General features: G+C 47.3%; 1 long non-coding RNA gene across 1 annotated transcript; it reads right to left on the minus strand.

The window, feature by feature from the left end:
- Positions 1-6,407: 6,407 nt before the first annotated feature.
- On the minus strand, positions 6,408-9,497 carry LOC129143182 (uncharacterized). Its single transcript, XR_010149086.1, has 3 exons — positions 7,762-9,497; positions 7,008-7,120; positions 6,408-6,613 (listed from the first exon to the last, which is right to left on the minus strand). It is a non-coding gene; the product is annotated as an uncharacterized LOC129143182 (long non-coding RNA).
- Positions 9,498-16,115: the final 6,618 nt, after the last annotated feature.

Below are 16,115 nucleotides of genomic sequence, written 5' to 3' on the forward strand. Positions count from 1 at the left end.
GCAGGGGGAGGACCAGTTGGGTGGTGGCATTGGTGGGAATCTAGAAATTTTTTTAGGATGTAATGAGTTTATAGTAAATCATGTATCCAGGTACAGACTGTAGTTGAATATATTAGCTTGGAGTTCAGATGACACTGAGCTGGAGATGAAATTCAGGAGTCGTAAAGCTATACATGGAAATTAATACCCAGCAACAAGATCCTCTGAGCATCAAATGCAGGTTCCATGACAGCAGGGACCGTGCCTGTCTTGTTCATTGCTCTCTGCCCGGCGGCACCTACAATCTAGCACGTGGTAGGCACTTGAGTCATTATTGAAGACCGAAGGGAGAACATAAAAGGAAGCCACAGACATGATCCCTTCCGCCAAGGAACTTATACTAGGTGAGGGCACCCAGAAACAAACACAGCCTTAAATCCATAAAACAGTCACATGACCAATTTGCAATCAGGGACCATTTGTATGCCTCAGGACTGACATTTTCCTTAGCCTCACAGAACCTGCTGTGGTGGGTGGTCCAAATTAATAGGCTAAGTACACTTGCGAGGAAAATGTTTACAAAGAGCTTGAGAACAACTCTTTTCAAGCCATTAGAAGTACCTATTACAGGCTCTATATCAGAAACATTTGATGGGCTTATGCACAATTAATTTGCTTTCCTGTAGCATATTAAGCATGACTTTGTCACAGCACTTCTCTGGTGGTATTGTAGCCCTTTGGTTTGGAGGCACCCTTACTCCTCCTCTCCCCACCTGCCCTGTACCCACTCATCCACCAAACTTGGAGCTTTGCAAGGGTAGGAGGCCTTATCTGATTTATCTTTATAACTCCAGGGGATGGCTGGGTGCCAGATATCTAGCAGATAATAGATAACACATGACCATAATAGATAATAGAAACTTGATGGGTTTATTGCTAGTGAATTCCTAGCTATTTATTGAAACAGATTCTCAAAAATATCTCTTAGGTGATGCTTCTTGGAATTACTATATATGATCCAGTGGCAATAAAACTACATTTGTGGTTTTAAAACTCACTACATGGTAGCTGTGGAATATGGAGGAAGTCTCTTGACCTCTCTGGGCCTTCAAGGCATAGCCTAGAAATGTAGTCACCTGGCCCACATGGTGGTTTCTTCTAGGCATAGCCTAGAAATGTCTGCAATGCTTGGTTTCCTGCTGTCTATAGCATGTACCCATTTGTACCTGTTCATTTGTGGGGGGCGTGGTGCTCCTGGCTGAACTGAAGCCAGTACAGGCCACAGAGGCAGTCATGACCTCTGTCTGGGGAAGGAAGAGTGTGTAGAGGAAGCTTTGGGTGCCAATGCCCAGGGCCAGAGAGGGAGAAATCTGTGGAGTGCCTTGTCCTGACGTAGACACATGGGCCAGGTCTGGGCTCTACTGAGAAAGGCATTGATATGATGAGCACATATTATTCTTATAATTAAAACAACAACAACAACAACAAACCAAGTTATCCATGGATAGTCCATAAGCAAGCATGGTTGATTCTCCCTACAGAATATCTCTCAAGTCCACACACCCCTCGTCATTCCCCCTGCCTCCCTGCAGGACCGAGCCCCAGCCTCTTTCCTGGCCCACGTGGGTGGTTCCTGCCCGCTCTCAGCTGCCCTTCATGCCTCACCCCACTGTGCACTCATTGCCTGGTAGCCATAAATTAAATCACATCCTTGCTCTGCTTAAAATACTTTGGGGATGACATCACACTCAAAATAAAACCCTGACTCCTCACCACAGTCTTGGATGACCGGGCCCAGACTCGCCTACAAACTTTACTTCCTACTTCCCTGTCCTTAACCTGTGTTCCAGCCACTCAACCTCTTCTCAGTGCCTCAAGCCCAACCCTCAGGTCCTCCCCCTACTCTGTGCCCTCTGACCAGGGTGTTATGCCTGTTGCTTTTTGCATGAATAACTTTTAGTCTTCAGCATAAATGTTACCTCCTCACAGAGGTCCTCCCTGACCACCTTATCCCAGTGCCTGGTACATAGTGGATGCTCAATAAATAGTTGTTGCATGAACAAATTCTTCCCAACCTGCACGGACCCCAGTATGGCTCCCACATGGGGAGGATAGAATGGGAAGAGAGGCCACTTTGACATCTTGAGGCTTCATCTTGGAGAACACTAAACTATAGCATCGTATCCTAGACAGTAGTTTGAGCATCCACAAAAACTAGACGCAGCCGTGTGCAGACAACCACGATGGTGTGGTGCTGTCCAGCTAGCATGGACTTGTTTGAGGGTATGTGCAGGACAAGCCCTTCCCCACTCTTGGACCTCCAGAAATACTCAAAGGAAGGGATTTTGTAGGCCTCAGAGGCCCTACCCAGCTGGCGGCAGCCCCAGGCCTGTGGGTTTTGTGTATTCACGTTAATGACACTTGCTAATGGTTGCTCAGCTTCTGCTGTGGTTTGGGTATTTGTCCCCTTCGAATCTCATGTTGAAATTTGATCCCCAATGTTGGAGGTGGGGCCTAATGGGAGGTGTTTGGGTCATGGGGTGGATCCCTTATGAATAGATTAACGCCTTCTCTCGGGGGTGAGTGAGTTCTTGTTCTGTTAGTTCCCAAGAGAGCTGGTTGTTGAAAAAAGCCTGACACCTCCCCCATCTCTCTCTTGCTTCCTCTTTTGAGATGTGATCTCTGCACACACCAGCTCTCCTTCACCCTCTGCCATGAGTGGAAGCAGCCCGAGTCCCCCACCAGAGGCAGATGCCCAATCGTGAAGTTTCCAACCATCAGAATCATGAGCCAAATAAACCTTATTCTCTTTATAACTTACCCAGTCCCAGATATTCCTTTATAGCAACACAAAATGGACTAAGACACCTTCATTATGGCCCTTTGCTCTCAGTAGTAAATCAAAGTCGAGTTTTGATTTAGTAAGCGTGTCTGTGTTCCTACCAGTCTTGCATCCTCACACGGGAAGTCAGGATCAGCACACGCTTCTAAAGTTGGCTCTGATAGAGGCAGAAGGCCTTTACTGCAACAATATGACTTAATTCTGGAGAAAACGCCTGAGGCAGAGGATTGCTTGAACTCGGGAGGCGGAGGTTGCAGCGATCCGAGATCACACCACTGCACTCCAGCCTGGACAACAGAGTGAAACTCCGTCTCAAAAAAAAGAAAAAAAGAAAAAGAAAAGAAAACACATGAGCAGAATCATCTCTCACAAGGGCTTCTGGAGAGAGCGTGTGAAAAAAATAATCTCTCACAACTGCTTCTTTGCTCCTTACTTTTGCAGACATTCCATGGCCTGTATAACATGGGCAAAAAGCATAAATGAAAATGGCTTCTGGCCTGTGCTGAGTCTTTTTCAAAGAGAAAAAGGAGGGGATAGTGCTTAGGAGCTGAGGGATGTCTGTTCGCCTATTTAACTCACAGACATCCTCCAGGGGAGCACCTGTCTGCTCTGGGTCCTTAGTCCCGGCTATGGAATTGGAGGAAACCAGTACATGCTGGCAAAAGAGCCCAGGGTCCAGCCAGGACCATCGTCCAAGCAAATGCAATCATGCAATCCTCCTCCTTATCAAAAAGCATTTGTATTTGGGTTGGGGAAGAGTCCAGGGAGAGACTGGGACTGGTGGCTTCCTGGCCAAAGATGGCCCATGGTGGTTTTCATGGCATGTGGGCTAGCGGCTACCCCTGTGTCTTCTCAGTTGTATTTGTGAGAATATATGAACTCATTACATGATGGACCATGGGCAAGTTACTGGAACTCGATATCCTCCTCTATAAAGTAGGATGGCGATACCTGCCTCGTGGGGCTGTTGTGAAGACAGAAGAGATTAGGTAGGTCAAGGGCTCAGCACAGGGCCTGGTACAGGCCAAGCCGCCTCTTCCTCTACCCCACACAGAGTTGACACAGAAATCTTCCTCCATCTGCATTGCACAAGACTTAAGAAATTTAGTTCATTTCAGATAAACCATCCTGTCTCAGGCCAGGAAAGCCATACCTTTCAACATCCAGACAGGTAACCCTTGGTCTCAGCCCTACCAAAAGAACCAGGACCTTGGCACATCATTTTCCAAAGGTGGCTAATCCAATTTAAGCATCTACAGAGAAGAACTAGCAACACCTCTCTATAGGGTCCTGTTTGTGGATTCTCAACAGTGATACCAATGAAGGCAGCTGTGATTTGTTGTACACTCTCGGTGGCCCGGGAAATTTTCACTTATTAGCAGATCTGGTCCTCACAAGAGCCTCAGAAGATAAGTCTTTATGATGATCCTCATTTTGTAAGTGAGGACACTGGATGCAGAGAGGTGAAGGGAAGTAGGAGGCAGAGCCAAGATTCGAGCCTAGGACGCCTGCCTCTCTCCTCAGTACCATATTACTGCCTCTTGCTTGCTGCATGGAGCTTTCCACGACCCGCTCTAAGATGTGACTTCTCTGTCTCCACCGAGAAGCCTCAGGTCCCCATGGTGACAGTCACTATGGACTTGTGGACAGACCTATGGGCTGGGCTAATTGATCTGTGGTTCCCCTGGGCTCTCAGAGGAAATTGATTGCAATGATGTATTCCAAGTAAATTTGAAGGTGGTTTTTCTCCCTCAGACGTTTGTCGCTGTGACCTTGGATGCTGGATGGAGTCCCCAGAGAATGGAGAAGCCTGATTTGATATCCCTAGGAGCAAGCCAGGGCCTCTGAGGAGCTAGGTCGTTGCCATGGCATCCGCCTTAGCTCTTCCAAGGCTGGGCCCAGCCAGCATGGTCCCGATAAGCATCAAATCATGCCTGACTGGTGGCAACGTTGCCAAGGGGATGCTGGCCCTGTGAGATGCTCTGGCCCTTTGAACACTAGAGAGGAGCCAGTGGGAAATGGGGACAGGGGTTCAGAAGGACAGCTCTCTTCTAGGGGGGCTGGTTCTCTGCTCCTGAATGAGTCCCTGCCTGTCAATGCCTCCCACCATGCCTAGCATAGTACCTGTCATGCAGTGCGTGCTCATGCTTTCACTCAAGCATTCAACCCATGTTTATTGAGCACGTCTATTTGCCAAGCCCTGGGGATACAATGAGATAAGAAACACACAGTGCTGACCCTCATGGAGCTTACATTTTAGTGGAGGAGGGAGCTATCAGTTAGTACAAAAACAACTGGGATTACAAATGCCATCAAGAGAGCTACAGGGTGCTTGCCTTTCCTAGGGGAATTTGAGCTAATCAGGGAGGTCTGGACATCTACTTGAATTGAGATCTCAATGAGTGAGTGTTAACCAGAGGAGGAGGAGAAGGAAGAGCCTCCCAGGAAGGGGAACAGCCCTGTGCTGGGGGAACACATGGGCTGGAGCAGCGAAGAGCAAGGAGCAGCATGGGACACGCTGACCACCAGATCCTGTGGGGTCTAAGGAACATGGGCTTTTATCTCAAAGGAATTCAGAAGCCATCAGAGAACTGGTAAGCAGGGGAGATGTGATGAGATCTGCTTTAAAATGATCACTTGGCTGCAGAGTGAAACTTTGGAGGGAGGGATTGGAGTGGATAATGGAGTGGTCAGAGGTTGGGAGAAAGTGCTCAATGGATATTTTCAAACGATTTTTAAAATCCATTCCCCAGTCTCCCTTCCTCACTGCCACTGCCTTGGCTCAGGCCCCCTCGTCTCCTCCACACTAGAAGCATGGCCTCTGTTATTTTCCATCTGTTAGCCGCCTCGCACGTGGCCAGCAGTTTCCCATTCAAAACTCCAGCTCTGATTATGTCCTCCACGATTACAAGCTGTTCTGTGTCTTCCTTCCCTCTGCCTGAAATGCAGAGCTCTGTCATTGCGGTTGCAACTTCCCCACCTGCCTCTCCTTCCTTCCTCCCCTCTTCCCCTCCTCCCCTCAGCTTCTGGAACATTGGATTTACTTCCAGGTACTGCTCTCTGCCAGGAATGCTCTGCCTCATCCTTTCAGAGCTGACTGGGAGCAGAGTTTTTCCTGATGGCTCTGCCCCTGGTTGACCATCTCTCTCCTGTACTTGGACCAACTCCCGATTTATATCTACCCTGCCTCTTTAGGGGAGGGAGAGAGTTGATGGGAATATCTACCCAGACCAGGTTCTTTTTTTTTTCTTTTTTTTGAGATGGGGTCTCGCTCTGTCGCCCAGGTTGGAGTGCAGTGGCGTGATCTCGGCTCACTGCAAGCTCCGCCTCCCAGGTTCACGCCATTCTCCTGCCTCAGCCTCCCGAGTAGCTGGGACTACAGGCGCCCGTCACCACACCCGGCTAATTTTTTTGTATTTTTAGTAGAGACGGGGTTTCATCGTGTTAGCCAGGATGGTCTCTATCTCCTGACCTCGTGATCTGCCCGCCTCGGCCTCCCAAAGTGCTGGGATTACAGGCGTGAGCCACTGCGCCCGGCCCACGTTCTTAAAAATACATAAATTCATCTCATCCTAGTAACAATGATCATGTAAAGAAGATATTTTTATTTACATTTTTGTAATGAGGAAACTAAGGCTCAGAGAAGGGAAATAAATCATGCAGCAAGGTATGAAGCAGATGTGGGGTCTATCTACCCTAAAAACCCACATTCTTTAAACCATGGCAGCTGCCTCTTCCTGAGCTGAGTTAGGACAGGGGATGTCATTGGGCCTCCTGTGGGGTTTGTTGTACCTGGGGAGGGAAGAAATCAGAAAACAATGTAACTAAATAAAGGCAAACTTCTCCCTTTCTCTGTAGCTGCCCTCTCTAGAGATTCCTCTGCCTTGGACAATTATATTAATAGTTTATGTGTTATAAATGTTTGTGTGTTATAAATAACATGAATATATTCTGACTATATCATGAGTATGCATAAACATCAGACTCTGTGAACTGCTTAGCTAGCATTATCTCAATAAAAACTTTACAAGAATCTCACAAGGGAGTTGTCATAATTATGCCCCTGCCATGGAGAGGAAATGGAGGCCCAAGCCCTCATCTACAATGCAAAAGGCTGCACTGGGACCCAAGCCCACCAACCCGCCTCTATGAAGTATGCTTTGTATGGGTACAAGAAATGACTTGCCCCGGGTCTCGAGGCCATTAGGGGCCCAACCACTTTTGTGGTCCTCACAGCTTTTCCCAGAGTTTCAGCCTCTGCTCCCTCAGCCCAGGGTCTTCCCATGCTTTTGGATTTCCCTATGGAAAGGAGGCAATTTTTACTTCAGTCATTGTACTTCACTCATCCACCCACCCATCCATCCATCCACCCACCCACCCACCCATGCACCCATCCACCTATCCATCCAATCCATCCATCCATTCACCCATCCATGCATCCATCCATTAATCTATCCATTTATCCATCCATCCATCCATCCATCCATCCACCCACACACCCATCCACCAATGCATTCACCCACCCACACACCCATTCATCTATCCATTTATCCATCCATCCATCCATCCATCCATACACCCATCCATACACCCAACCACCCATTGATCTATCCATCCATTCATCCATCCATCCATCCATCCATCCACCCACACACACACCCATCCACCCACCCATCCACCCACCCATTCATCTATCCATTTATTCATCCATCCATCCACCCTTCCATACACCCACCCACCCGTTGATCTATCCATCCATCCATCCATACACCCACCCATCCATACACCCACCCACCCATTGATCTATCCATCCATCCATCCATCCATCCATCCATCCATCCATCCACCCACCCACCCATTCATCCACCCATTTATCCAACCATCCATCCATCCATCCATCCATCCATCCATCCATCCACCCAATATTTATTAATACCTACTGTGTGTCTTCCCCTACTATGTGCTGGGGCTACACAGAACAAAAAGACAGAGCCCTCAAGGAGCCCACAATCTCTCCAAAGAGACAGCACTCACACTCCAAAGCTGCTGGAGCCAATGCAGGGACCAGTTAGAAAATCTGATTTCTGGAAGGGCCCAGTAACTCATTGAAGATTGGTGGCCTAAAGGTGTGATCGGAAAGTCCTTATTTTTCTCTACTGTCAGTAAGGGCTGGGGCAGATGTTGCAAACTGATGGGAAGGGAATGAGCTCAGCTGTTGCTTGTCCCTCGTGAACACCAACAATTAGAAAGCATCTTGCAGAATCTGGGCAAAGTCACCACGGTTGGATTTCCCCTGGGCCAGGCAGCTTGCTGAGGTTGTTCTAGAGGCAGATTGTCACAGCTCTTCTGTAGGCATCAGCTCAGGAGGCATTGCTCACTTCTCACTCTTCCTATTGACACGTTTGCCAGTGGAGTGGCTGCAAGGCAGGCTCTGCCTTCCTACAGAAGCTGCTGTAACAGCTGGCATTTACTCCATGCTTTCTGTGGGCCAGTTTTTTATATGTGATGTCCTCACTCTTCGCAATGATCCTGAGATGTGGATGCATTATCCCCACTTTACAGGTGAAAAACTGAGGCTCGTTGAGGGAGATTGGGCAGCCAGGTAGTGCAGCACAGGGTTGGAGCCTGCATCCATCCGACACAAACCTGTCTCGACTCTGTTACGTAACATATTGTTTCACCACCAGGCAGCCCTGCCTGCAGGGTCAGTAGCAGATAAAATTGTGACATCTTCTAAGTTTCTGGTCCCTTTGGTTCTGGGGATGAAGGAAGTCTAAGTGGCCCTGAGAAGCACAGAGAGAGGAAATGGAAGAACACTAGATACAGCTCTCAGTGCATGTGAGATAGTGTCTAAAAGTTTAGAATCAGAATCCTTTCACCTAAGATGCTGATTGGATTTCCAGACTGATCCATAAAATCTTATTTGACCCCTAAATACTTGAAGAGATACTAGTAGTATTTTAACTACAAGCAACTCTTGTTTATAATTCTGTTGCTATAAGAAATGTGTTCTGAGGTTTTACTCATCATACCAGCAACATTTCTTTACTCTTCAATGCCCCTCACCCACAAGCTGCAACCTAAGACCTCCTCCCAAAAGGAAAGGGTGGGGCTTTACTCCTTTTTCCATAAGTAAGAGACCCATCCTAGACACCAGTTAATACTCCACGTCTGTCCAAGACAGGGTCTGACACACTTCAGGTTTGTGATAACTGTTGACAAAAACAGAGAGAAGATGGTAGTGAGGTAAGGTAAGAGAAAGAGAGGACAGAAAGGCAGCAGGAGGGAAAGTAAGAAATCAGGAAGGGAAAGAGAGAGATAGACAGGAAAACAATAGCTTTGTCTACTGCTCAAGTGTTTTGAGGGCCGAAGGGAGGATTACACGGATAAGCCAGCCAGAGTTGCCTGTGTTATACTTGGCCCCCACTGGAGTAATTTTGCTTTTGGCTGCAGCTGGCCTGTCTTAGAGATAAAGAGTTCTTCCATGGCAAGGAAGGATTTTGAAGCTGCCATCCCGCAGGGGCATCCACCCCTGGTATACCAGCACCAGCTCCATCAGCCCCTGGCTGCAAGGCAGCAAAGGCTGATGCTTGTGCCTCACAAATGGCTCCTTTCCATCCTGGGTGTCCATCTGCCCTTTGCTGATGGGAGAGACTTTGTCTGGCAGACAGGCATCGCTGGGTGTTGCCATGGTGATGGCTATGATGTCACTCGGGAGTAAATCAAATTGCAAATCTCACAGTTGAACAGCTTTGCTTTGGAAGGGTTGTGAGGAACGAGGAAAGGGTGGATGCCTCAAGGGAAGGTGCAGGGTAGATCCGTACCAAGTCCATCTCCAGCCTCTCCCGTTGCTTTGTCAACTAAGATGAAGCTCATTCATTCATTCATTCATTCAAGTAATTTTTTGAGCACCTACTATGTGCCAAGCACCATGCTAGGTAAATCAGATGACGTCTCTGTATGGTTGCACCATCTAGTGGGAGAGACAGGCATGTAAAAGAAATTACATCATAAACATGTGATTACCTTTGTGATTCATGCAGTCAAGAAGTGTATCAGAAGTATGAAAGTTTACTTGGGCTGCCATAATGGAATACCATAGATGGGGTAGCTGAAACAAAATACATTTATTTTCTCACAATTCTGGAGGCTGGAAGTCCAAGATCAAGGTGTCAGCAGGACTGGTTTCTTCTGAGGCTTCTCTCCTCGGCTTGCACATGGCTCCCTCCTCCTTTTGTCTTCACATGGTCTTCCCTCTGTGTGTGTATGTGTCCCAATCTCCTCTTCTTTTACAGACACCAGCCATATTGGATTAGGGCTCACCCTAATGACCTTATTTTAACTTAATCATCTCTTTAAGAACCCTCTCTCCAAATATAGTCATATTCTGAGGTACTGAGGGTTAGGATTTCAACATATGAATTTGGGGGGACAGAATTAAGCCCCTAACAGGAAGTGAGGAGAATGTATAAGAGGAAGATACAAGGTATCAGGGTGGGAGAGGGGCAAGCAAGGCCTACCTGAAGAAATGACAACTCAATAGAGACTTGAAGCACTAGAAGTTTTCCAGGAAGGGAGAGTGTATTAGTTCGTTCTCACACTGCTATTAGGACATACCTGAGACTGGGTAATTTATAAAGAAAAACAGATTTAATGGGCTCACAGTTCCACATGGCTGGGGAGGCCTCACAATTGTGGTGGAAGGTGAAGGAAGAGCAAAGGCACATCTTACATGGTGGCAGGCAAGAGAGAGTGTGCAGGGGAACTGCCCTTTATGAAACCACCAGATCTTGTGAGACTTGTTCACTATCATGGGAACAGCCCAGGAAAAACCTGCCTCCATGATTCAATTACTTCCCACGGGGTCCTCCCACAACACATGGGGATTATGGGAGCTACAATTCAAGATAACATTCGGGTGGGGACACAGCCAAACCATATCAGAGAGGAAAGATGGAGATGGACTTCTAAGGAGAGGAACTTTCCTAAGATGGGTGAGTTCAAGGAATTAAAAGAGGACCAGTGTGGCTGGGGTAGAGTGAATAGTGGGTGAACGGTGTAAGCAGGAGGCAGGGGCCAGGCCATGCAGAACCTTGCAGGCAGCAGTAAGAATTTGGAATTTTTTCCATGAGCAATGGGAAGCCACCAAGAGGTTTTAAGCAGAAAAGCAACTTGATCCAATTTTTATCTTAAAAGATGGCTCTTCTGGTGGTTTGGGGAGGGATGCCCATAATAGAGGCTATTATATCAGCCCAGGTGTGGTAGACTGTATTATTTGTCTTTGTTTCTTCCTCCTTTCCGGCCTCTTGTCATGGCTTCCTTTCCATGGGAGGAATACATTTTTCTGCCCCCTAGTCTTTAGGCTTAGCCATGTGACTTGCTTTAACATTAGTTAAATGTTAGAATGTTAGTGGATGGAACACAGAAGAGACTTTAAAAGCATTTGCATGGTTTGGCTCACTCTTTTATGCGTCTGCCACCTGCCATGAGAAAGACATGCCTTGGGTAGCTGCTGGTTCACAGAGAATGAGGAGACCTACAGAGAAGATCAGAATCTGACCTGTAGCCCAGAGAACTTTCCAAAATGACCCACAAATCTATTGGCAAGAATAATAAATGTTTGTTGTGGCAGGTCAATGGGATTTGTGTGTTGTTGGGGGGGAGGTATTTGTTATGCAACATTATCATAGCATTAGCTGACTGATATACTAGGCAAGAGATAAGATTGGCTTGAATTAAGGTGATGGCAACAGCGCTGGAGAGAAGTGGCCATGTTTAAGCTATATTTTACAGTTGCCAACATATAGGTGACATTTAAGTCCTGGGGTAGATATACCAGTACTAAAGTGTGGGATGAGGAAAGGGGCCAGGATTAATCCTTGAGGGATTCCACCCATTAAAAATGGGAGGTGCATTAGCCTGCTTGGGCTACCATAACAGGGTATCACAAAATCTGGGTGGCTTAAAACACAAATTTATTTTCTAACCACTCGCAGGACTGGAAGTCCAAGATCCAGGTGCTGGCAGATTCATTTCTGATGAAGCCTCTCTTTCTAGCTTTCAGATGGCCACCTTCTCACTGTGTCCTCACATGGCCCTTCCACTGCGAACACATACTCCTGGTGTCTCTTCCTCTCTTTGTAAACACACCAGTACTATTGGATTAGGGCCCCACCCTTATGACCTCATTCAACTTTAACTCTTGTCCCCCACCCCCCGGGACAAGCTGTGCTGTGGTTACGGGGGGCAGAAGACGGCGGTCTCCATCTGCATTCTATCTCCAAATAACGTCACATTGGGAATTAGGTCTTCAACATATGAATTTTGGGGGGTGGTGGGGGGTGGGCAGGCAGTAATAATTCAGTCCATAACAGGTAGATTTCCTAAGTTTCAGGTACCAAATGCAAAACCAAAAGCTAAAAGACCACTTAAGACTTCAATGGGTAAGTCACACAGCATTGCATCCACTATATTTTATTTGTCAAAGCAACTCTTAGAGTTGGTCCAGATTCAAGAAGGTGGGGAGAATAGATTTCATCTCTTAGTGGGAGGAGTAGCAAAGCCACATTTGCAAAAGGGCATGTGGGATGGGAAAGATTGTGTGCCCATCTTTGGAAGCAGGCATCACAGAGGCTTCGAGAATGAGTGAGTAGGAACCTGCAAAATTCTCCCTAGACCTCTGGTCACCACCAAGGGACTTGACAGTTATCTGGAGGCAGAACCACTTGTAGGCCAAGACCTCCTCAGGAGAACTTCTTCTCACCCTCCTTTAGTCTAGCTGGTTATCTGAGAACATCCACACTGAAACCTACATCATTTCACAGCTCTGATAAGGACCTAGAATTGCCTTGACTGTGAAAATAATGGACCCCTTGGCGTCTTCTAAAGGTGATGTGGTGGTGATCTTGGATGTCAGTACCCATCCCTCCTCATTATGATAAGACAGCCCTGATGCTCCTGGTATGAGCATCCCCTTCTCTACCATGAACGGGATTGGTGGGGCTGTCAATCGAGGTATCCTGTCCAATGCCCAGCTAAGAGGTGAACTCAGAACCCGAGATTGCTCTGGAGTTTAAATAAAGGGAGTCACACAGAAATAGTGACTGTGTGAACACAATTCACCCTCAGGGCCCTGGCAGATGCCCTTTTGCTACCGCTACCTGGATTTTTGGTTTCTTACTCTTTCTGAGATCTGGTTTGTATGTTTGTTTCAGTTTTCCTTTAATTTGAAAGCTTTCCCCCATCTTCCCAATGAATTTCTTATTTGCTTAAGTGGTTCAGTGTGGATTTCTGTTTCATGAAATCAACGATCTGTAACATTGATCTTGGCTGCAGAAATCTCGCATGTCTTTGCTGGCCTTTGTAGCATGAAGGAGCTTAGACTCAGGGAAGACCTCTCTTCAAGCTGTCATTTGGGGAGGGAGAGTTAGAATGTGCCCATTTTAGACAACTTGGAGGCATTGCATGGCTGCCTCCCTTGCAGAATCTTGATTGCTCTTTCCCAGTTGCCTGAAAGTCTGCAGGGGGAGGGCTCACAGACTGAATATGACAGTGCCAAACATTGCAAGAACGTAGGGACACGGATGAAGCTGGAATCCATAATTCTCAGCAAACTATCGCAAGGACAAAAAACCAAACACCACATGTTCTCACTTATAGGTGGGAATTGAACAGTGAGAACACTTGGACACAGGAAGGGGAACATCACACACTGGGGCCTGTCGTGGGGTGGGGGGAGGGGGGAGGGATAGCTTTAGGAGATATACCTAATGTAAATGACGAGTTCATGGGTGCAGCACACCAACATGGCACATGTATACATATGTAAGAAACCTGCACGTTGTGCACATGTACCCTATAGCTTAAAGTATAATTTAAAAAAACAAGAAAAAAATTAAAAAAAATAAATGCAATGATAGTTGGAAAAAAAAAAAGAAAACAGGAGCTTCAACAAAGGGAAGGCTACTGGACAGCTCTTTGGATGGTAGCCTTGGCAGAGTGGCCCAGAAGCCACTGCCAGAGACTCAGGGAAGAGTTGGTGAGGGAGAAGCAGAGGTAACTGTATTTTTCAGGTCAGTAGGGAAAGTGGGGCACCAGTAATCAGGCAACCTGGGTTCCTCGACTCACTGGCTATGTGACCTTGGGTGGCAAGCCGCCCTGTTGCTCAATTTCCTCTTTGTCAAACTGAGGGTAAGGATAACACTGCCGTGCAAAAGTCATTGTGGAGATGAGTTCAGTTTCTGTAGGCCAGAGTTTTCTGGAATTTGATACTCTTATTTCTGGTGCAACTTTAGATACTTTTAATTGGTACAAGAATAAACAAATTTTATTCTAATAGTTGCATGTTTATTTCTATGGATTTCAACATGAATGTTGAGCATACTATGGCTGCAATTTTGTGGCTATTTTTCAGGAAGAGGTCAGATTATAAGAGTTAGTCACTTTAACGAAAAATATTAAGTAAATCAAAGTATAGGAGGAAAAAGGATGCGGCGATCAAAGGAATGCAGCTATAAACAGGGTGCTTACAGAGGTGAGTATTGGGGAGACAAACGTGGCTGGAGAGAGTGGACAGGAACAGTGGAAAGCAAGGCCTGGCCGAATCAGGGGCCCCTGGGCTCAGAGTTGGAGATGTCTGGAATATTCTACCTCTGGCAATGGTGAGTAGGTGTCAGAGGCTCCCACTGAGCGGGGGCCTCTAGACTGGACTTCTGCCCACCTCCTAATATCGTAGGGTTGTGCCTGCTGTGCTTTGGGAAAAGGAACTCTTGTCCCCCACCCCCTGGGACAAGCTGTGCTGTGGTTACAGGGGGCAGAAGAGAGCAGCCTCCATCTGTGTTCTTTCTCTGAGACTCCTTCTCTTAAGTGGGGCAGTGGCAGGAATCTCGGGCTTCAGGATCAGGCAGGGCTGGGTTTTGATCCTGGCCCTGCTGTTCACTGGCTCTGAGGCCCTGGGAAAGTCACCTCACCGCTCTGAGTCTCGGTTGCTTTATCTGTAAAATGGGAGTGATAAGAGTTTTTGAAACATGTGTTCCCCACCTAATTCCCAAAAAGATCTGGAATGGCAGCTGATAGGGATTGTCATGGGCTGGTGAGCTCATGCAGCCTCCAAAGGAGGGGATGAGACACTCGCGACAGCACCTAGTGCAGGACTCAATAAATGTGCATTTTCCTTACGTTGCTAATACAAGGCCCACTGAAACCCCCAGGCCTCCGTTTGCCTGTCTGTGGGAGGAGTGGCCACGGGAAGGCTGAATGGGATGCTCACCAAGATTCCTCCCAGCTTGAGCCCACGTGCGGTGCCTCATGACTGTAATCCCAGCACTTTGGGAGGCCGAGGTGGGTGGATCACCTGAGGTCAGGAGTTCGAGACACAAACTGGCCAACATGGTGAAACCCCATCTCTACTAAAAAATACAAAAATTAGCAGGGCACAGTGGTGCATACATGTAGTCCCAGCTATTTGGGAGGCTGAGGCAGGAGAATTGCTTGAACTTGGGAGGTGGAGGTTGCAATGAGCCGAGATCGCACCACCGCACTCCAGCCTAGGTGACAAAGCAAGACTCCATCTCAAAAATAAAATAAAATAAAAACAGAAATTCCTCCCAGCTCAAACACACCCTCCTTCTAGATTGCTCCAGAAGGTTCCTCTGTGGTCCTCACCTGTGTGGCAGCCTTCTTCTCCATGCTAGTCTTTATTCTGCTCTGAACAGAACTGGGCAGTAGGGGTTTTGAAGGTCTTCCCATTTCCCCTTTCTTCCCATCTGTCTCAGGGTAGCTGGTTTAGGATCAGAGAGACATAGATTGGAATCCCAACTCTGTCACTGACCAGCCTGGTGAGCTCACATAAGCTCTTCAATCTCTATGTGCCTCTGTTTCCTCATCTACAAAATGAAAAGAAAAATAATGGCTTCTTAGGGACTTTGTAGTGAGGAAAAAATGAGACAAGGAACTTGCAAAGGTCCAAGAGGATCCCAGCACAGAGTGGGCGGCCCTGACATGCCTGTCCCTTCCCTTCCCGGCAGAAACTCAGTGTCTCATGTTCCAGAATCACATTCCACAACCTCTCTACACTCTCAGTGACAATTCCAGCATGTTCTCTCTCTCTCTCTTTCTACTGTGGACACTGCAGGAGGTGAATGAAGATAGGAAACTCTTGTGTATGCGTGTCCAGGGCTCTTGGCTGGGAGTGGAACTGGGGCAAGGGGCAGCTGCCTGGGAGGAGGGCCTTGGCATTGGCCAGAGAATGCAATTAGCGCTGATGAGGCCCAGGGCTCCCTCTCCATATGGACCT

This window comes from Pan troglodytes, chromosome 1, assembly GCF_028858775.2.
Source record: "Pan troglodytes isolate AG18354 chromosome 1, NHGRI_mPanTro3-v2.0_pri, whole genome shotgun sequence".
In the NCBI taxonomy this organism is placed as follows: domain Eukaryota; kingdom Metazoa; phylum Chordata; class Mammalia; order Primates; family Hominidae; genus Pan; species Pan troglodytes.